Source organism: Numenius arquata, chromosome 18 (genome assembly GCF_964106895.1).
Source record: "Numenius arquata chromosome 18, bNumArq3.hap1.1, whole genome shotgun sequence".
NCBI classification, from domain to species: domain Eukaryota; kingdom Metazoa; phylum Chordata; class Aves; order Charadriiformes; family Scolopacidae; genus Numenius; species Numenius arquata.
This window is the reverse complement of record NC_133593.1, coordinates 5,759,651-5,781,814: the sequence shown is the minus strand read 5'-3', so window position 1 is coordinate 5,781,814 and position 22,164 is coordinate 5,759,651. Positions and strand designations below refer to the sequence as shown.

At 44.1% G+C, this 22,164-nt stretch overlaps 1 protein-coding gene across 1 annotated transcript in view; it reads right to left on the bottom strand.

The window, feature by feature from the left end:
* RFFL (ring finger and FYVE like domain containing E3 ubiquitin protein ligase) overlaps positions 1-18,544 on the bottom strand; it is a 29,356-nt gene extending 10,812 nt beyond the window's left edge. Inside the window, exon 1 of the mRNA XM_074160499.1 lies at positions 18,502-18,544. The gene's annotated coding sequence lies outside the window, so the exon portion shown is untranslated. The remainder of the gene's footprint in view (positions 1-18,501) is intronic.
* Positions 18,545-22,164: the final 3,620 nt, after the last annotated feature.

The following is a 22,164-nucleotide window of genomic DNA, read 5'->3' as shown; positions in this document are numbered from 1 at the left end:
TTTGCTGTAACAGGCTGTCTCTATTCCATGTAAACTGTAATATACTTTTTTTTTTTTTCCTTTGTGCATCAGGAAAAGCAAACAGAAGCTCAAATTATGTCTCATACATTACTTAAATAAAATCAGCAGCAAAATCATAGATGGCTATTCTTCAATTTTATTCTAAATCTCTTTACAGGTTTACAGCTACAAATCTAAAAAGATAAAATAAAAGACAAGGACAGTGGAGCCACTGATGTAACATATGCCGGTTCTCAACTGAATTTGCAGCATTACAAGGCTAAATCATTATAGAGTGAGTAAATGTCAGGAATGTATGAAAAATCAAATACTAACTTCCAGTAACCTACTTGGGAAAACAATTGCATCCAAGACACATAATCACTTGTTTGTTAGTTGGTTTTTTTTTGCAAGCCAAATGATGATATATATATACACTTACCTAAAATCCTAACAGTCCAGTGCAAAATGCACAGTTTTGGAGTCTTCTAAGACCACCCATGCAGCAGGATTTCAGAAACACACTGCTATAAACTTGCTTTGGGGAGTTTACAAAGAAATGGGAATTCGTCTGGGCATTCAGTTTCTAGCGCATACACCATGTGTCATCACTTACTGGTAAACAGAATACAAATTGCCTCCTCTGCAGTTCTGCATTCACACTGTAGTTCCTGGACTATGTTTCTTTTATGTCTTAAAAATCAGATGCATCACTGATAAGCGTTCAGCAGCTGCTCGATTTTATAAACTTCTGGAAGTAAAACATCTCTCAGCTACGCAGCCAATTCATTTCTTTTGCCTCGGTAAGTATCGCCACTGGAAAACTCCGGATTCCCAAGGGAAAGGGGCTGGTATGAGTCCTAAAGGTTATTTGGTACGATATACTAACACACTCTTCTGTTGGGTTTGGTTTTGTTTTAAGCTCTGTGAAGTCTTTTGGGTTGATGTATTTGAATTGGGAAGCCTGTGCAGTTTGGTGGAGTTCCAGTATCTGTAGCTTTAGTGGCACCTTTAATCCTTTCAAAATCCAGCTGGATTTGGCTCGTCAAAGTTCCTGCTGTCACTGCAGTGGACATACGCCTTTCAGAATCCACAATGGGGAGCTTACCGATGACCTCTCCCCTGCAGGCTCAGCAGATTTGAATGTGTAAGTGAAAATCTACAGATTCATGACATGATAAACGATTCCTAGTGTAACTGATGTGCACAAAGCTGTAAATTGCACTTAGACTGGCAACTACATCTCTAATAACAGAATAGTAAGAGGTGAAAAGGAGCAGCAGCCAGCTGCCGAGGGGACAGGGGTGACCGAAGGTACGGCACAGAGACACGGGGCGCAAGGCTATTATTACAAATATCTGTTATATCAAAGACATCAAACATCGTTTCTATCAAACGCTGAAAATCACAATACTAAAACGGCATCAATGCGTTCTCCATGATCTACAACCCTCTCACTGAGTCCTGACAAAAAATTTTGGAGGTGCTTCCAAACGGTGACCGTTCTCAGACACAAAAAGCAAGCTGCGCTGCTTCCCCAGGGGCTCGGACAGGACATGTTTGCTCTGCACAGAAACCACTTGGGAGAGTCATCAAACTGCAAAACCACGAGATCCTTTAGGCCACCAAGAACTTTGATTCATGTTACATCCCTGCGTACAAAACCTGGTGTCAGAAGACAATAAACTTAAACACTGCTGTTATTATTTATGAGCATAAGCAAGAATCAATGAAAACCAGTGCAAGTTCTTACTGACACACGGGGATGTGAAGCTTGAAAACATTAATGGCATAACTGCAGTGCCTGAGCCTAACAACGTGTTCCACATGCCACAGTACTCGTCTTGCATAAGCAGGGTAATTATCACTTAATAAATACACAGAGAGAAGCGTTCCACGCACAGAAATAATGTATCATCCGTTTGTATTAGCTCTGCACTGCTATCAAAACATATACTTTAGATAGCACACACAAAAGAAACAGTGACATTTTTCTTTCTGCACCTTAATTTTCAAGGTATTGGTCCCACTCAGAAGTGAACACATCCTTTCCATTGCAAAAATACTGAATTTCTATTTTAAACTATGCTGTTTGGAGGTTTCGTTTATTCCTAGGAATTGCAAATCTAAACACCACGAAAGCTGCACAGCGAACCGAGTATTCACAGCCTCCACAGCACTGGAAAACTGCGTCCATAGTCACTTCTCTCCCTGTTTCAAGGACCCCTGCAAACTGAAGGCCACCCACGATAACAGAATACACAAATGCTACTGCCTGCCCCAAAAACTTTGTTTTCCTAAAAAAGACAGCCCTCTAATTCACTCTGGAACACTGCAATGTGTCAAACACTGGGAAGAAAAACACAAGGGAGTGCACAAACCAGGATAAAATAAGACAGAACTCGGCATTCAGCTGGAGTTGTGTAATTGCCAGGAAATGAAACGATTGACAAGAGGCTCAGATGTTGCTTTAGAAGAATCTTAATCCTGCTCATCTACAAAAGCAGGGAAGGGAAACGTCCATAAACAAACAACTAATAACCAGGACAGTCCTCTTATCCGTAATGTTTTTCCAAGGATACCTCCCATCTCTAAGAGAAAGGGGCACATGGAAACACGACAGCCATTCCTACGACACAGACAACGTTGCCCCAACTAATTTTGTAGCTACCTGCTACCGTTTCCAGATTCCCCAGGAGAACACAGTGGCCGAAAAGCAAGAATTACACTGGCGATACCTGGAACGTGCAGCGGATGCTACATGGCAAAGCTTTGCTAACTGGCAGCCATGCGGCCAAGCAGGTTGGACTGAGGCTGAAGATGCTAAAACGTCTCTGTATCCGCCTACAGCCACACTAAGAAGACAAGAAGAAATGCAGGTAAGATTCAGCAGCTGCTTCAAGAGGGATTTTTCCTTTGTTCTGTACAGCATCAGTTTTAGACCAAGGAAATAAGCGCTGCCGGTGGGCGAGGACTGGTAGTAGCAAGCAGAATTTCACAGCAAGATTTCAGAATGGCAATTTCCTAGATACCTCCACGATGTTTGCTACAGCCTAATTATCCCCTTTTTTTGTGTTATTACCCATTCAGAGGAACGTGGTCAGCACCATCCAGAAATCGGTAATTTCTGTAAGCAGTGCTTTAACAGATGGGTTGTTGGTACAGGTGTGACAGAGGTTGAGCATCACGGCTAGAAAGGGCTGCCCTGGGTAAAGCCGGGCAGTCCTTTGCAGATGAAGGGCCGGTTTACGTGTAAGGAGCTCCCCAATTACACTGAAGCGACAAATAAATGCTCAGCCACAAAATCAACCAGCAGAAAGAGCTACATCTTGGTTGTGCTCCAGGGCTTGGTAAACACTTACAGTATTGACTAGCATTAACATGTAGATTTGGAAAAGTTAGCTATCCCATGGATTTCAGGAATTCTTAAGCAACTTCTTGAATAAAAGATGTTGACTTACTGGCATGACTAACGTTACAGGCATTACTGATATCCACAGTCTTCATTATTCTTGGACATGATGCTCATACGGGCCAATGGGAGCCACAGAAAATAACTGTTTTAACTACACAGCAGAGCATGTTTCTGGGAAACTGAAATCTATATGGCAGGTGCTCAACAGATGACTTCAGGCAGCCAAAAAGTACCTGCCCTGAACCCTAACTGCACGTTGTGCTTGGAGCATCTGCAAGAACAAACGGAGAAGGAGCTTCACCAAGGGTGGGGATGCCAAGATTAAACACCCTACCCTGGACCTGCAAACACATCCACCCACATGGCAATCATCATGCTGGGCTTGTTCTTGGGAAGGGGGGATTGTTTTATCTTCTTTCTTGAGCTTCTTTAAGGAAAAGCCAGAAGAAATCCAATAAATATTGGACAAGGCAGGGAGTTACTTGCCATGGTCTGTGGGCAAAGCAGTGTGAGCACTCTACCACGCTCTGACTGCTATTTTATTTTTTTTCCAGCATGAAGCTGTGACTGCTGTGACTCTCTTCACTGATTTTAAACAGAAGAGTGAAAATCATTTCACTACCTGTTCATCAACATGTTCTATACATCATCATTAGTTTTGTATAAATTCGCAAGCACGATTCAATTCCAGAGGAAATACCAGTGATATCAAAGTTTTCCTCCCATACACTGTTGAAGACAGTATTCATAATGCAAGCCTGGATTTTTACGCTTTTCATCTTCATTTAAAAAATGTGTTTGAACTCAGGTTCAATATTAACGCCATAAATTTGCTGGCTGGAGCATCAGAGACCACTGTCTACGTAGAGGATTTATTACACATGCTTTGTGGATTTCTATCAAAGGGTAGACTTAGGCTGTATAGGAAAACAGTGGTTTATGTTAGAATATAAAATTTCCCTTTATTTTCTTAAGAGGGCAAACAATAAGGGACTAGAACAAGTGAAAGCACCATCTCGGAGTCACTGAGCTTTCAGCTCTGTATAATAAAGCTCTTGATGACTGTGTCTGGCTTCTTTTCGTGACTGCTCAGGAATTCAGGGGCTGGAATGCAGTAGCACCAATGAGACACTTGAGTTAAGGGATCAAAAGGAACTGAGCTCCCACAGGCAGCTGATTTTGCTCCCACAAGAGGAGAAGTCACAGCAACAAGTCCTCCTCCTTCTCCTCAGAGGCCTTTAACCACTGGAACACCAGGACTGATGACCCTTGAGGCTACTGCGAATGGAGAAGGGCGCCAAAAAGGGAGGGAGATGGAAGACAAACAGCAGCTTTGCTAGGGCACGCTTTCCTACGATCAAGTTTGCTCATTAGCTCTATCAGCTGCCCTCGCACCTCCTAATTTAGAATATGACTGCTCACCACAATGAGCTGCTTTTCTATCAGCTCCCGGAACGATCAAGCTCCTCTTTCCATCTCATTCATCAAGAGGCCACGCTCCTTGACTATCTGCTTCCTACCCTTCAGAAGCCCCCTATGATCCCAAACTGTCTTCCGTTTCTCAGCAGTGTCCAGGAAATTAATGCAGAGTCTCTCAGTCTTCTCTCTCTACCTTCCCCGTGCTCTTTACCAAACTCCAGGTAACTGGTAACAGAATCCAGTAAGGTCTGTGTGCTTCGAGTACAGACGCTATACACCAATGTACATCCAACCTGTTACCCACTGAGTGGCCTCCACAACAGCAAAACCACATTAATTGGTAAGACACAACAATAAGGCAATGCACCAAGACTGGAACTAATGCTATTCACAAAAGCAGTAGGTTCTGCCATGTCTTGTAGCTTGAAGGTCACTGAAATCTATTCAGAAAGCCAGAACGGGGCAGTGCGGCTTTAAAATATTGACGTCTTAGTAAAGGACATTTAAAACTGTTATTTTTGCATTATTATTCCATCTTGTATCCCTTGCAAAATTTATCAGATCCCACTTCCATGAATGCTGCTTGGCAATGATTTAAGTATTTAATGAGTTAACCATCTTGGTTCCTCATTAATAGCTTTGTACAGTTGTTTATTGTTACAATATACTATTTTTTTTATTAAACCTGCACTGATAAGAAATGCCTTGCTAAAATTAATTTCACTAATAACCTACCACTTACAAACTGAATTCAGAGCTTGCTTGGTCAAAAATTAGTATTTACTTGGTAACAGAGCTATCAAATAATCTGCTCAAATGACATTTATGCGTGAAGTATTATTTTTATCAGCCTGTGCCACAGGCACACGGACCCGAATTATGATAAATGGGAGCAACCATATGTTGGGACAGGTGGAAAAGTCAGCAAATTAGCCATTTGCAGGAAGCACAAGGGAAGGAGGCAGGTTGCCAGTCTGAGGGTGACATTTGCAGAGGTGGTGTCTTAAGCAGTACAAAGCATGAGAAAATGAAGAGTGGGGACCAGCCCTGGCTGGTCACAAAGCACATAAATCTAATTTGCTGGATACAACAACTGGATTGAACAGATAAGATTTTTACCTGGGGATAGAAAAAAATGTGTTTATGAGTAAAGGTACTAGTTCACATGAGCCCAAGGTGACAGCACGCACATCTTGAAAAAATAAGTAAATAAATATCAGTACAATATCACAGCTGAAAACATGAGTGTTCAGGGGGAAGAGAGGCTGAAATTTTGTTTGGAGGGAGGAAACATTTTTCCGTTTTGTTCTGTGCCTTCAAAACGTCTGGAGACATTTCACGTCTCTGATCATCTAAGTATGCAATACCAATAATCTTTAGAAAGACAAATATATGATTGCTCACCAGTCTGATCAGCAACTTTGATGTCAGTCTAAAACATTTCAGGTGGGGACCTGGCCAGCTCTGAAGGCAGCGGACGGAGTATTCAGGTCAATCTGCACGGAGCGTACTCAGAACCCCATGTCCAGGTTGGTTTCTATGGCGTCTCCGTCAGGCTTCTGTGCGTCCTGGAGCGTCTGTGCTCACAAGGCACGTCAGGGCTACCAGCTCCACTCGAGTGGTGTCTACAGACTCACATCCACTGGCTGCTTCCCATGGACAGAGCAGGCTGATACCGGCACCCATGCCCCTACGCTGTCTAGACCTTCCCCGTCACACGTGGACAGTACACGGCTGGTCGTTCAGCTTGTGCCTTCTGGTAATCCATCTTCAGACCCTCTTCAATACAGCACGATGCAGCTCCATCTGTGCTTCTCCACCTCGCAGATGCCTTCAGAAGCCTCTATGTGTGGGCACCAGGTGTTTCAGAAGGCAGCTGTGCATCTGCAGCACATCCCAACGCATCCAGCCAGGAGCCAGATCCAGCACCGTGGCACACAACTGGATTCACCAGTGCGAGCGCTTACGAGGTGCTCTGCTGCTCCCAACGCGCGAGCCCAAAAGGAAGAGAATTTGGCTGCGCCCCAGCATTTTAATCAAGGAAGTGACATCCATTTACCACAGAGCAGAAAGTAAACAGCGTTCCCCGTTGGGGCAGGGCGCAAAGCAGCGCAGGGAAAAAGCTGGAGCGGGGCCACTGCAGTTCAGCAGAGAGAGCCACACACGACTTCGATGAAACGCTATCGCCTGAAATTATTGCTGATTCCGAGAGAAGCGCCGAAGTGACTTCCTAGTTACATGGTACAGGGGAAACCATCAGGCAGACAAAGATCCTTTCATACTGCTACGAACACGGTTTGCATTGGAGTAAATCATTTGCAAAGTGAGCCCTTAAAAAATTTGCTTAAAAGAGCAGAAAATTAAGAATTAAAGTTGTCAAATACACACAAAAATAAATACAGTAGGTATTCCAAGAAAATTTGCAGCTTTATCCGTGTTTATCAGCACGCTATGTTACAAGTAATTCACAAGCTTTCTCTCAGCAGCGCTTGCTGATGCTCTGTTAGATTTACAGGTAGACCTTCAGTGAAAGCGCCTTCGCCCACCAGCAATTCCCCCCAATACTGGTACGAGCCCAATGGATCTAAGCTTCAAGCACCTCTTCAAAACTAGAGAGCTGCAATTTTCATTTTACAATTGAGGAAGCGGTTGTAGAAAGCTGTGTGATTTATACAGCATTGCGGAGGAAGCAAACTCCAAAGGCACAAACCAGAAACCCTCTCACTGGACTCCCAGCGTTGCACCCAAACTGCAAATTCACCCACCCGCTTTCTCTCTCCTCTGCAGCGCAAGTAAATCCAAATTATTTTCCCCAATTTTAACATGTGAAGCTTGGGGATCCTGTTTTGTTTTAAAAGGAACTGGCTACCTGCAGTGCGTGGGTTTTTTTCAATATAAACTGTTTATTTTGACCCCAAATTGCACTTTATATATTGAAAAATATTTAGATAAAAAGTTCTTCTTGCTATTAACTGTAATTAGGTCTCTAGACATCTGCCAAGATGGAAATTCAGCAACAGCCGTTTCCTTTGCAAGTCAGTGACATTCTGCCAGCAAGTTCACACAAAACAAAACAAAAAAAAAAAGTGATTAATGAAATCATGTGACTAGTTTGAGGAAATTATTTCTCTTAGCTAGTCTATCTTAATTCCTTAGTCCCATACCTCTTCCCAAGTAATGTGCTCTGACCCCAGATAGACTATCTCCCTTCCACTCTCTTGCTATACTGAAAAACAACTGAAAAATCCGATGCACCCTTTCACACTACGGTATTCATCAGCCAGACAAAATTAAGTCAGCTGCAATATGTAGCATGAACCACTTCAGAAAGAGAAGAAAGAAAACCCTGGAGAAGCAAGATTCCAAGGTACTCCCTTTTATTCCCATTCCCACCCTCCTGGCATCCTGCGTAGGTGTGCGTGTGTCTCTCTCCTTTGTCCCACCCACAGAAGCGGCAGGGAAAGTGGAAACCCTCTGTCAAAACCTCAGCAATGAGCAGTCCAGGAGTCCTAGACCATCATGTACCGTTTCAATCAGACCTTTTCATTACGGGGGAAAAAGGTCAATACCAGCTCGCGCTCTGAATTTTTTTTTCTCTGTTCATTCACATCATCACAAGTCTTCCTTGGATTTAGTTTAGAAAACGCCGCTGTTTTCTTCAAGCAGTGGGGAGCTGGTAAAATTGTAATTGCAATATGTAGCAATAAATTCCTAAATGACAACCTGAAAAAATGTAAATAACTGTGTAGCCTCCTTAACCACCTCTATTCAAGGGAGGTCGTCATTCCATACTCTCCAGACTTCATCTCAAAACCCACCTAGACCACTCTTCCATGACAGCCACGTGGCGATAGCTGGATCTGTGCCCACCTAAAAGCCAGAAATGGGCTCCAAAGGCACAACATAAGCTTTTCAGGGAGCCTTCCTCTCGTAACACTACACATACCTCACTCTCTTTGCAAATTTCACACAAAGAAAAGAAAAAGGAAAAAAGGAAAGGACAGAAAGATGCTGAAACTCAGTTTCTGTTGTGCTGCAAAAGTCTATCAACTAAATGACTTCAGCATTCAGACAGTACGAGAAAGCAGGAGCAGTTCCACAATTTAACCAGGGACATGAGGGAAACAGCTTTGAATCACCTCAGCTGTCACCACAGAAGGCGGCAACCACTGCTGGGTAGCTTTAACTCTACTCTTCTCCTAAACTGGGGGAATGCAGGCAGCTGGAACAAAAAGTGGAGGAGAAAGGACGCCAGTTTGTATTTTCATCATATCACTAGAGTTTCCACTTCAGATAAAAAAAGATCAAGCCATTTCTGTTGAAATCCTTGGCCCAAGAGGCCTATGATGACAGCTGCTCATCTTGTTTCATTATGGCAGGTTTTTCTCCAACTGGATAAATTACATATTCATCAACAGTTCATCTTTAGAATGAAGCACAAGCATATGGGGGCAGTTGAACAGAAGAGAAAGAGGAGAAAGAGAGGCATTATCCCAGCCCAGCTCCTCAAACTCATGAAAACCCTTACGCCCAACCCACAGAGGCAGGGTAGGGATGCAGAAAACAGGAGGCATCTCACCCCAGACTGCAGTGATGTGCACAGGAATGCCCCATCTCACCTGGTGTACAAGGATTCAGAGAGATGAAGTACTCTTAAAGCAGCTGTTCCCAAAATAGAGACAGTTATAAGTACAGTCTTAAGTCTTGCAGTGTTATTCATCCAACAGCAGAGCTGAGGTTGAAGGTGGTGCGGTATCAGCAGCCAGAATTACATTAAGTTTGTCCGAAATTGGGATTGCAGTTGGCCCTAATGCTCTAAAGACTCTCTGCTATCGCTGTCTCTCAGACACCCAGAATCGAGAGTGTTTGCTGATAAGCGACACCACCACTAGGAAATCCCATAAATTACTTTTCATGCCAAGCTTCAGGTTTATTTTTGAACGGTAAACTTCTACATTTTTTTTTTTCTCCTTCCCCCCCACCCAAAGAAATCAAAAAGATAGCCTCAAAATTCCTCACACACAAAGCCTACTCTTCCCCCCCCGGTATTTCAGGGACTGTTAGTAGAAAATCAACGTAAACCCCATGGAATCCATATCTGTGGAAAAGTGCACACGCAGTAAAATTGCAGGCAAGAAAGCTCTGTGCAGGCTGGTAGGCAACCTCTAACCTATTTAACTGTAGCCTGAAAAAAAAGTTTGTTTTTATTTGGCTAGACTGAAAAAGATCTGAATGTATATAATTGAGGCACATCACAACAAGTACAAACACTGCAGACTCATTTCGTAGCTATGCCTAGTCCAAATTAATCTGAATTCAAATCCAAACTAGGTGCTGAAATAGAATAAAATGCAACTGCGTATCATCTCCTTCGGCAGACACGTACAAAGACCAGCACATACATCACACGTGTGGAAAGCTCTGTTCTCCCAGACTGCAGAAATACTTCAGAGTTTGTCAGCAGTTAGAGAAAGGTCCAGGATATCGAATACAGCACCGAAAAGCAACAAACCTGAATATTAGTTTTGTTACTGAGATAGCAAAAGATACTGGAATAGAAAAGTTGGTTTATTTAAAGCTTAGTCACCTCATCTGCGGACCAGGAAAAATACCCCACCCTCCTTTGAAAAAAGTTAGTACAGGTGAAAGTTTGAGAGAGACTTTGAAGGTGCACTCTTAAAGCATTGCCGTAAATATTAACAATCATTTTTGTGCCAATCTCCATTTAGCACTGAAGGGTTTGAAATTAAAAATTGCTCACATGCAGCCCTTGATAAAAGCTTGAAAACTGAGGGCAAGTTCAAGCCTTGCTATCCCATGTTTGTCAGCAGGACCAGCGCGAGCTACTTGTAATATTCATGGCACAGATGTTGTGAAAAAGTCCATTCCCAGCCTCCTCCACAGTACTTGTTTACAGGGCTGAAAAGTTCTAAATTGGTTCCTTTACCACTGCCCTTGTTCAATTGTCACGTCTCTCTTCTTCCAGCCTCAATCTCTGCAGAAGATTGAGGACAAGTAACCCCAAAACAATGCAGACTGAAATCTGGGCTTTATTCAAACTGAAATACGAACAAACCCAAAAGCCATCTCGTCCCATATTTTTGGTTACTGAGCTGAAGGGTAACCCTTCATCCCTAGGAGATTCTGCAAGGACCTTACCTACATTATCAGTACAAACCACACAAATAAACATTTGTCTCTTGGAAATAAAGCCATGACCCCCTAAAAAAAGGTAAATTTCCTTTATTATCACATCTCTATACATATATTATGGCGGAACATTAAAATTCTGTGTGAAGCAGTTTAAGCACCTGTGTGAACAGAGGCAGAGCAGGGCACTGCTGAAGGCACAGCTCACCTAAACCCACTGCAATTTATGTTGATCAAAGCAGAAAGTCAGGATTGCTGAACATGAAATCATTGCTGGATCCTACCTGTATAAAATACCTTTTTAAAAAAGACTGAGAGGATAGTAGGCAATGAAAGCTTTGAAGAACCTGTAAGGACCTGCATCTTCTGAATTCCCTACCTGTGTCGTGAAGAGGAGATTTCCCATATATGGCCCAAGCCGACAAGCAGACCAGGGTCACAGTGCAGTTCATGGTATTTGGCAAGCCCAAGCATTCAGACATCATGAGTCAGTGCTCCAGAAATCATTGGGTTTTATAAACCAATAAATCTATTGCGTTTTGTTTTGTTTTGTTTTTTAATTTGCCTTGGGTTTGTTGGGGTTTGTTTCTCAACACAGGCATCATCACATTTTGATTTTGCTTCTCTGTAACTGGGAGGAGCACTTTTTTCCATTCTGGGTTTGTTTGCTTTGTAAAACGACAGACAAGATTTTCATACTAGACTAAATCCTGGCATTAGAGCATTAAGAAAAAAAAACATACCAACTATCATGGAAGTTGGGAACAGATACTGTGCTGTCTTGTACTTTCACACAGCCCTTTAACAATAAAGAACACTTTTTTTTTCTTTTTTTTTTTTTTTAAGTAAAACCTCAAAACATCCTCACTTCTGTTCTCAGATCCCAAACAAAAAATAACTCGTCTGGCATTTCAGCACCAGCAGACATGATTTTGCTGCTTAGAAGCTCCCCGCGACACAATCTTTTCCACCAATAACCTGATAACATCAACATGAACTTTCTTCCATTTTGAGTTCTACTTTTCTCAGTTCAGTGGTTCAGCAGAAACTGCCCCGGTTTTGATTACACACACAAAATCACATACCACTTATTCCCATTTTTAAAAAAAAGACATGAAGCTCAACAAATTCCATTGGGTAATTACTTTCAGATTAGCAATGGGATAAATTACTATGGGACAATTGGGGCAGAGGATTTTTGGTTTCGGTTTCTAGCTCTGTCACCGACACTGTGTGCATCTGGGCCACCGTCTCTGCGCTTCAGTTTTCCATAAGTAAAATACAGATAATACCTCATCGGGGAATAGAATCAAGTTAATATTTCATTGCTTCAAAGCCGTACTGTATTCATAACGGAGTTAAATACTTTCAGAGAACTATCGCAGCTCTCAGAAGTGGAGCACTTCTGGGAAGAAATACTTACAGTCAACAACCTCCTTGCACTTTTGCAGAGCATCCTCACAATTTAACAGTAGAACAAAACACGTCAATATATTAAAAAAAAAAAAAAAAAAAAAAGAGGACAACATGATTTTGAGGCCAACTTTATGTTTCACCCAAGCGCAAAAGACAACGCAAGTCCAGCTAGTTTTTTGGTCTTTTTTTTTGTCGGGGTTGGTTTGTTTTAACTCTTTATCAGCTGACAGAGAAAATTATGGTAAAGTGCAAAATAAAATATCACTCAAAAAGTTTGGTTTTACTTAATAGGGCATTTTAATGTAAAAAAAAAAAAAATAAATAAAGTGTCACTGCCAAATGTGGCCTTGTCCAAGAAAAAAAAAAAAAAGACGACAACAGACATTCTTGGTACTTGAGACAAGAATAACGTCTGCAGGAGGCAGCACGCTATCAAACTGCTGTTTAGAAAAACATCTAGGATTTTAGATTTCAAATCTGTTGTGGATGTTGTAAAAATTCCTTTTTATTTACAAGTTCGGGAAGTTTGATAAATATTTTTAGTCTGTTTCCTCCACAATCAAGGATTAAAGCTGATTAGTGAAGTATACAGTAGACAGTAATAGTTTATATCCTTTTCTTCACATTTGTTTTTATTAGGGGAATTTTTAAGAAATACTACCATATATTACAGATTTAATTTCAAGCTTGCATCTGTTATTCCAAGCAGAGCAATAAAAGCCTTAGCTTGTATTTTTAAGAGTCACATCCAGAAGTAAGAAGAACCCCAAGCCTTGGCCTCCATAACAATATCTTACCAAGTTACTCAGGTTTTGAGCAGAACACCACTGGGAAAACACTGATGATGAGACAGGACTCATTCCAAGAACGATCATCTTACTTCACTCAGACAAAGTAAAGCCTTTCATGAAATAGGCTTGGGTTTGTCCTACATTCTCTTCTATGAAAAGGCTTCATTATATGCAGCTGAACACGTTGTTTAAAAACGTGATACAACCGGCATTTAACGCAACAAAAAGTGAACAATCTAAAATGGTAAAACTGTATTAAACATGCTATTTATTATCTCTAAAATACACACATTTTGAAAATCTTTAAATAGACTTTCACCCATGGAAGAGTTCAGAGATGGTATCAGCACCACTCATGACTATCAGATAAAGCCATTTGCAGATTTAAGATGTCTCTGAAGGCAGATGTCGGCAGATAAAAAGAAATGCTGCAAGTAGTTTGTTTTTAAGCGCGTTACTTTGCTATATACAAGTAGTCATTTACTGGTGCTTTGAATTCCAACTGCATTCCCTATGTACATTTTGTAGGCATTGCAATTCCCTTCTGAAGCTCCAGCAGCCAGCTAAACAGCATATTTCAATTCTTTTCAGGAATTTCTTACTTCACTCAGAATGACATTCATGATTTAGTTATTTCCATTACAAAATCTGTCTGTGATCTGTCTTCAGGTCAGAGAAGCAAGTAACAAGAAGTACAAATAACAACAGGAATAGAAAGAACAAAAAGCTTGTCAAAAAGAAGGCTGAGGGTTTTTTTAATTTTTATTAAATACCTGCATCAACTGCCTCTCATTTCTCTTCTGCATAAGAGACAAGGTCTTACTCCTCTTACCCAAAAGCCCTTTGCACAAAAAGATGCCCAACGACAGACTAGATTTGACTAAACCGACAAGGAAATACACGATCACATGCAACAACTGATAAGCCTCTCAATCCAGGAAACGTTAAGGTGTGAATTATGCAAGTATCAGCCTCTGACTTCAAGAAACCTGGGTTCTGAGCACCGAGAGCATAAATCACCCTCTATATAAACACCAGTTTCAATTTCTACTTTTTTGATTATACAGTCAAAAGGGACTTTGAAACCTACACTTTATTTGGAATCTGAAAAATAAACTGTTTCCAAACTATTTTGTAATGCTTGTGTAATGGCCTCAAGACAGACAGTAATTTAGACAGCTGTGCGACCGGCCACAGAAGCTGCATTTTAGAAATCGCCCTTCTTTGGAACAATTGAAACTTTCTCCAGACCGAAGTCCGCACACAGAGAGCAGTGTTTCCCTGCAGCATGTAACAGTTTCATTATTGTTTAACTACCAAAAAAACAGCTCCAACAATCTATCAAGCTTGACATTTTATCCGTCTCTGCTGCTCGCCCAGAAGACAGGGCATGTATAGGAAGAGGTTCAAGGATTCAGTAAGTTATTTTCTTAATCTAAACAGAGAAACATTTCCCTTCTTTTAATGATTGATTTCTCATTTTTAAAACCTGTTCAGGAAACTATGGGCCTGTTTGTTCTCCAAATTATTAAATCCAAGTATCTATAAAGAAACCTATTCCACCAGATGAATAAAAGCTCCATTTTAAGATGTGTGTAAAACAAATTCAAAGGCAATGCTCTAGAGAAGGGATTCCTCGCTGCAGCGGAGCAGCAGTGCCCGTTGCGGTTCCAGCCCAGCTGCGATTACTCCAACACCATAATTCAGCAGAGTATTAAGTTGCTGCTCACTGACCCTCCCTTGCCGGGAACGCCGCTGCTCAGCAGGTTTCCTGTGGCTCAGGCAAAGTCCTAAGAAGCACCAACACGTTTCATGGAAGAAAACTTATCGATGCATGATGCAACCTGGTGGCGTATGTCCTCAATCACAGCACCGGAGAAATGATTCATCTGAGCGAGTCTAACAACCCAGAGTAGCTGGGTGAATGAAAGGTGGAAGTCATTCACCAGTGCCAGTAGGAATTGCTTTCGGAGCAAGGTATTTGGACATCAACAAAAAGCACCACATCAGTTCCAGCCTGGACTTCCAGGGGATGCAATATTACAGTTTCTGACTCATTTGGGGAACAAGCCAAACCAGTATAAGCTCATGCACACACAGCACATGGCATTGATTCAATGATGCTGCTTGTGACCATGCAATTTCAAGTTATCCACGTGTGTATATAGAATATATAATGCCCAGAGGAGCTATCGTTCTGCAGTAGAGGTTACTATGCAACAAGCTACTCCCAGAAGAGAGTATTTAAAATTTGTCTGTTTAAAATCTCATTTAACATCAATCTAGAGGCTAAACTAAAAGATCGAAAGCATATGCTGCTTAAATATATTCTTATAGACATACCCTACAACCTTCTGAATATAAATGAGAAGGTGGCAGCAAAAAGAAACCCTGATGTTAAATTAATATTTTAGTCTACATTGAAATACAATGTGGAAATTCCTATTCCAAGACTATTTGGCAGAGAAGCCAAAAGGCATTAGAGAAAGAAGCCTAATTAATATTTTGGAGTAAAGTGAAAACCTCAAGAGCAATTAATGTGAGGAATTCGTTGATTTTACAGACACTGAAAAGAATAAACAGTGTCTCAGAAAGCAATAATTCTTTTTAAAGAAAGTCCCTTATGGGAACATTAATTTTAAAAGCCACAAAGGGCTTTTAGAGGTTAGAATAAGCCGTCTCTCAGTTGTGAGGAAACTGGCTGAGAAAGGAGGAAGAAACTAATACAAAATTTGAGTTCTTGATCTGACAGTCATAGTCAGTTTCTGAAAGAAAACTGAAATTTTTGAACCTTGCAATGTTCTTTGAAGACTGAATAATTGACTTTGGAGGGACCTACCATCAGGCGGTTAGAAGACTTGGCACGCAGATGAGCTCTGTTTCTGACATCAGCTCAGCGGTGATGCGATTCTCCCCACCTGTGAAACACAGATTACACTTATTCCTCCCTGCAAAGTGTCCCGTGCTCCCCGAATGCCAGTTGGTGCAAGTTCAAAGCACTAATTTCTGGCTCTTGTAATGACCATCCCCGGGAAGCAGAGGAAAACAAGCTTGATATGGGGAGACACAGATAGGTACCATCAAGACTAATGACTGGAATTACTTTGGGGAGCAGAAGGCTGGCTGGGGTTTCGCAACGGAAGCAGGTGATCAGAGGAGGGCTGGAGAAATATTTGCACCACGTGAATACATTTAAGTGCAGAGCACAAGGCGCAAGGTAGGTAAATAGCAGTGTCATCTCAGCAGTGCAGACCTTACCGTAGCACTTCCCCGAGAAGTTAGATCAATACTCGAGTATTTAACGCACACCAGACTGCCAGCAATATTCAGGTAATTTAAAGCCATGCTTTAGTCAGAACTCAGACTATAGAGAAGTTCCCTCGGTTTTTTTTCCTACCAATAGGTCCTCTTTCCCTGGGCAGCAGCAGTTCACACACAGCTGTGTCCAAAAAAGGGACATCTGCACACAATTATCTGCATCTCACATTATCTTTCTGCCAGCAAAGCGTTTTATTAAGCACCAAGTACTTGGTTCAAGGTACTTTGTAATTTCCTATCTTTGGATCAGGCTCTGTGTCCCTCAGGACTGGTCAAAGGCTGTAGGGAAGAGATGTTCCGAGATATCCTACGTACATATGAAAATGCACTCTTTCTATAAGGGATGGGAAGGTAGCCTAAACCTAATTAAGCACAATTTTTCCTACATGCATTAAAGCGAAACCAACACACGTTAGATGAAGACAGCATTTTACCTGGCTAGATGTGAGGACCCAAAGATTCAGTACTGGGTCCAACATAAAGCCTGTCTAGCTCTATAGCCTGCCCCCAGCACAGGTCTAGGTGAGTCAGGGGCAGGCACACAGACAGAAGAACACCACAGATGACGACTGTGTGAAAGTCTGCTTACACCCTTCCACCGTGCAAAAGCTGGTTCAAAGTCTAAAGCACAAGTTTTAATAACCCTTCTATATATAGCACTGGAGATTCAGCTCAAATTGCGCTCGCGATTGAAAGGTTTACAATCTCTCTAAGTTGTTATAAACAACAAATCATGGTACAAAGTTGCATAACAACAACTGAAAATTACACAATTTTAAACCGACCAAACAAAAAGCCAACACAAAGCCACACTGAAGTCAACCACAATAAAGAGAAAGCTGAAGGCCTGGAGAAGACAGATTTCAGTCATAAACTCAACTAGTGACCAGCAGCCCCAAAATATAATTCATGTAGATCATTGCTTTGCACTCTCATTGCAGAGTATTGCATTAGGCTCTCCTTTTAAGCTGACTCCCAAGAGCCCAATCACATGGTACCTGCCAACGAGGAAGACTAAGCCTCACTGAAAGTCAGCCTGCTTTTTCTACCCTACAATTAAACACAGTGTTTAAATAATGGCTTTAAAATTAATCCAATTCAGCAAAAACTTGGGCAATTAAGCCTTAACCCATGGACACCAATGTCAAGGCAATCAGCTTTTAATTAAAAGTTCAATTGCTACCAGCCGAGGGGACACACAAAGCACAGTGCTGCAGCCGGGTAATGGGGTTCAGACAAGCAGAGAGAGCTGCCCTTAATGGAAAACACAACAGCAGCCCAAGTAAATTGTGTTGTTTCACTGGACCCAATTGTTCTACCAAAAGCAATTATGTTTATAACGAATGAATAGAAGATCCCCCTCCCCATCACTGTGAACACAAAACGTGTTAAGGAGGTAGCAGTATTTGACGGGTGGTGGTAGGTAAATGGAAGGATCTGGAATTTGTAAGAAACAACGTTTAAAGTTCATAGGTTTGTGTTCCACTTCTTGGCTCTGGAAAAACAAGTGGAAATGATCACAAAAGGTAAACACTCTTTTTGTTTGTTTGTTTGTTTCATGTAACCACGTACCTGCCTTAATCATCATTTATCTTCAAAGTTTTGAAATACAACCCACTACAATGTAAACACACAAAAAACGCCAACTTGCAATGCACCTGTCATTCCCCATCCTAATGAAATGGAGAACTAAAAAAGCATTTTGTAAACCCAGTAAGTTCTTTACCAATTCCATAATCAGGTTAGAAAGAACAGAAAACCGCCACAGGTTCCTACACTGCCACGAAACGGTTCTCCAGAAACAACATCCAAGAGCTCCTGTACTGCCCACGGAAGATACCTTCTGTGTCAGAGAGGAGGAAGTGAGCTCAAACAAAACACGTAAACAAAACCGTTTTACATCTCAGCAAATTAAACATTACCCTGAAGATATCTGAATCAAAGAACCATAAAACTAAAACATTCCTATCTAGGCTTTAATATTGTACTTACCTCTGCAGTATCTAAGTAAGCCTGGCCATCCTTGCAGCGTTTGAAAACACGTGAAGCCATCAAGTGCAACAGGTTATTATTTATCATACGGTCATCACAACACTGAGCGCATTGATCCTGAGCTGTTTTGCCAAGTCCCTGGTCTGTAAAGGCTCAGACCGGACTGCGTGCGTGTTCTCTCTCTGCGGAGAGTTTACATTTATTAACCTGCAATCGCACGCTGAAATACTGGTAAAAAAAACCCCCAAAAACCTGATTTGACGATTCATCAACACTTTCTCAACAGGAAACACCTTGCCCAGTTTACAGGAACAAACTGTTCTGAAGAACAGTTGAGCACTTTTATTTTCTGAACTCCTTTTGCCTCCTGTGGCAAAGGAAGGACTTTCACAGCTTTCACTTTGCCACACACCCCTGATTTTGAGCAGAAGCGGGGCAGAGCTCCTCATTAAGAAAATAACTTGGGTCCCTGCCACCAAGGAAGCATCACCCCAGGTACACTGCCACCGCGCCAAGCAAACCAGTACCTTAGACGTGCTAAAACGCAAAGAGACAACGATTTAAGCAAAGAGCTGTACTGAAGGCTGGCGCTTATCCAGGATTCCTCAGTTCTCACAGCGTTCCCAGCACAATAACCTACTGAACCTGAGAGCGCCTTTGGGAGCGTAACTCAGAAAAGGAAAAGAGTTTCTTAAAACCACTTTCTAAACGAGAGAAAAGAGGCTGTACCTCAGTCTCACCCACCCCGTTAGGGAAACCCTGTGAGTGCTCCCCATGAAGGAGCCCCCTCACCCCATCTCCCCAAAACTAAAACCCAGGTGCTCACAACCCCCTTCCAGCCTCTCCCTGTCCCCCGCCAGCCCTGGGTCCCAGCAGACCCATTCTCCCTGCCCCATGTCCCCACCAAGCCCTGGCAGCCCCCTCCTGCCCCATGCTCCCCCCCCCCCCCCACTTTACAACACCCCCAATCCACAGCCATTACCCCACCCCGCAGGCCCTTGACAACCCTCAGTGGCCACTCCACTGCCTCACGGCCCCCACATGTACCTGCCCCCCCCTTGCCCCATGCACCCACCCTACTCTGGCAGCACCTTCACTGCCTCATAACCCCCAAACCCTGCCCCCCCAAACCCTCCTCCAAACCCTGCCAGCCCCCTCACTGCCCCACAGCCGCCCAAAACCCTTCAGACTCCTCACTGCCCCACATCCCCCCCAAAACCCTTCCAGCCCCCCCAGCCCCTCCAAACGTTTCCAGCCTCCTCACTGCCCCACAGCCCCTCAAAACACTTCCAGCCTCCTCACTGCCCCACAGCCCCCCCAAACCCTTCCAGCCCCCCCACTACCCCACAGCCCCTCCAAACATTTCCAGCCCCCTCAGTACCCCAGAGCCAGCGCCCCCAAACCCTGCCAGCCCCCCCCACTACCCCCCAGCCCCTCCAAACATTTCCAGCCCCCTCACTGCACCACAGCCCCCCAAAACCCTACCAGCCTCCTCACCAGCCCACAGCCCCCCAAAATCCTTCCAGCCCCCCCCACTACCCCACAGCCCCTCCAAACGCTTCCAGCCCGCTCACTACCCCAGGGCCAGCCCCCCCAAACCCTACAGCCCCCCCCACTACCCCACAGCCCCTCAAAACCCCGCCAGCCCCCTCACTGCTCCACAGCCCCCCCAAACCCTACCAGCCTCCCCAAACCCTGCCAACCCCCCGAAGGCCTCACCCCCCACAAACCCACCCTCCCAGCCCCGCGAAGGCCTCACCCCTCATCCCCAAACCCTTGCACCCCCCGCCACGGCCCCCCTTCCCCCTTAAGTCCCCGCAGCCCCCCCCCAAACACTGGCAGCCCCCCAACCGCCTCACCTGCCTCCTTCGGCAGCCCCGTCCCGGAGCGGGCGGCGGGGCCGGGCCGCGGGTCAGCCCGAGCCCTCCGCTCGGCGCGGCGGCGGCGCTATGGCAACTGCCCACCGCGGCGGCCGCCTGCCACAGAGAGGGCGGCCAGAGCGGCGGCCATAGAGCAGGCAGCCGGGCAGCGGCGGGCGGCCCGCCCCTGGCGGCGCGGCGGAGTCTCTGGCGCCCTCAGGAGGCCGAGAGGGCAACGGGGCGCTGCGGCTCCGAGGGCCGCCGGTTCGAGACCCCGGCCGGGCAACGCGGAGGCGGGTGGCGTGTGCGGCTGAGAGGTCCTCATGGATTTTGGAGGGAGTTCTGATGATGTGTGCACGGGGGGTTTAGGTGCATTACACGGGATATACACACAGGTACACCCAGATATATATATATAAAAAAATACACATACAGGTACACCCATATATATCTTTCATTATCATATATATCTTTCTTCACGGTGAGGGTACCAGAGCCCTGGAACAGGCTGCCCAGGGAGGTTGTGGAGTCCCCTTCTTTGGAGATTTTCAAGACCCGCCTGGATGCAGTCCTGAGTGATGTGCTCTGGGCAACCCTGCTCATCAGGGGAGTTGGACTAGAGGATCTCTATGGTCCCTTCCAACTCTAAAAAATTCAGTGAAATTCAGTGAAATATACACACAGCCATGTACACATCCCCGTATAGACGCATTTAGACACATATATGCACACAGTACATATAAACACACACTAATATATGTATTTTATACACATTAAGGGTAAATAAACCCTCAATGTCAAAAGGCACCCCCAACGCTTGGAGTGAGGGGTGCCCCGTTTGCCCTGGGATGGGTTTTATCACACCCCTCTGGGCCTTTCCCACAGTTTTCCGGCAGATTCAGGCACCGGGATGGAGCAGGGAGAGGGGACATCCCCATCCACATCGGCACAGCCAGGCCCTATCTTATGGGGTTGCAGAAGCGTCTTCCTGAGCATGGAGCAGACAGGCTGAATTAGGATATTAAGATCAGAAACTCTTTTCAGCCTAATTTTACTATGCAAATTTAGGGCAAATTAGCTTGAGTAAGGCAGCAAGTTTTTCCAGATCTGGTAATAGATTCCCGTAGCCTGAACCCTTCTGCTGTCCCCACGCTCGGCAATAACCAGCGCCCACAGCTCCTCCTTCCCTGCAGCAACGCAGCCAGGAATTCAGGATGTCGCCGTCACCTCGCACACACGCTGCCGACCTCAGCAGCAAACACAGGAGCTGCCACGCGAAGCTCAGCCATGCCCCATATCACGCCGTCCTCCCTGACTATCCGGCTGTTTCCCAAGAGGGCATAAAACTCCCACAGCTGCAATTAGCTGATTGCCAAAGAGAAAAAAATCCCCCTGGGTCATAGCTATGCCTGAAAGCCTGGGACATTTAGCTTTGGAGGAACACAGCCCACACGTCTCTGCCTTTCCCTGGTCTCTTCCCGACCGACTGGCACCATCCCCGTTTTGAATCACCATCCCATGACTGCTCCCCAGCGACTAAGTGTCACAGCAGTCTCTGCTGTCATTGCCCAGGGGCCACGGTCACTGGGTACATGGCTGGTCTCACGCTGAGGCTGATGCAGGGTTCAAAGCGGGCTGTTCCCCATCTCGTCCTCTCTCGTCAGGGGAACGAGACAGCAAGAAAGCCCCCTTGGTTCAAATATACCTATAAAAGCTTTCTATTTCCCCTGCTCTACACCCTCACAAAAGCTTTGCTTCCCCTACAGAACCTCAGGCAGAGAGATAAAACAGTAGCAAAGAGTTT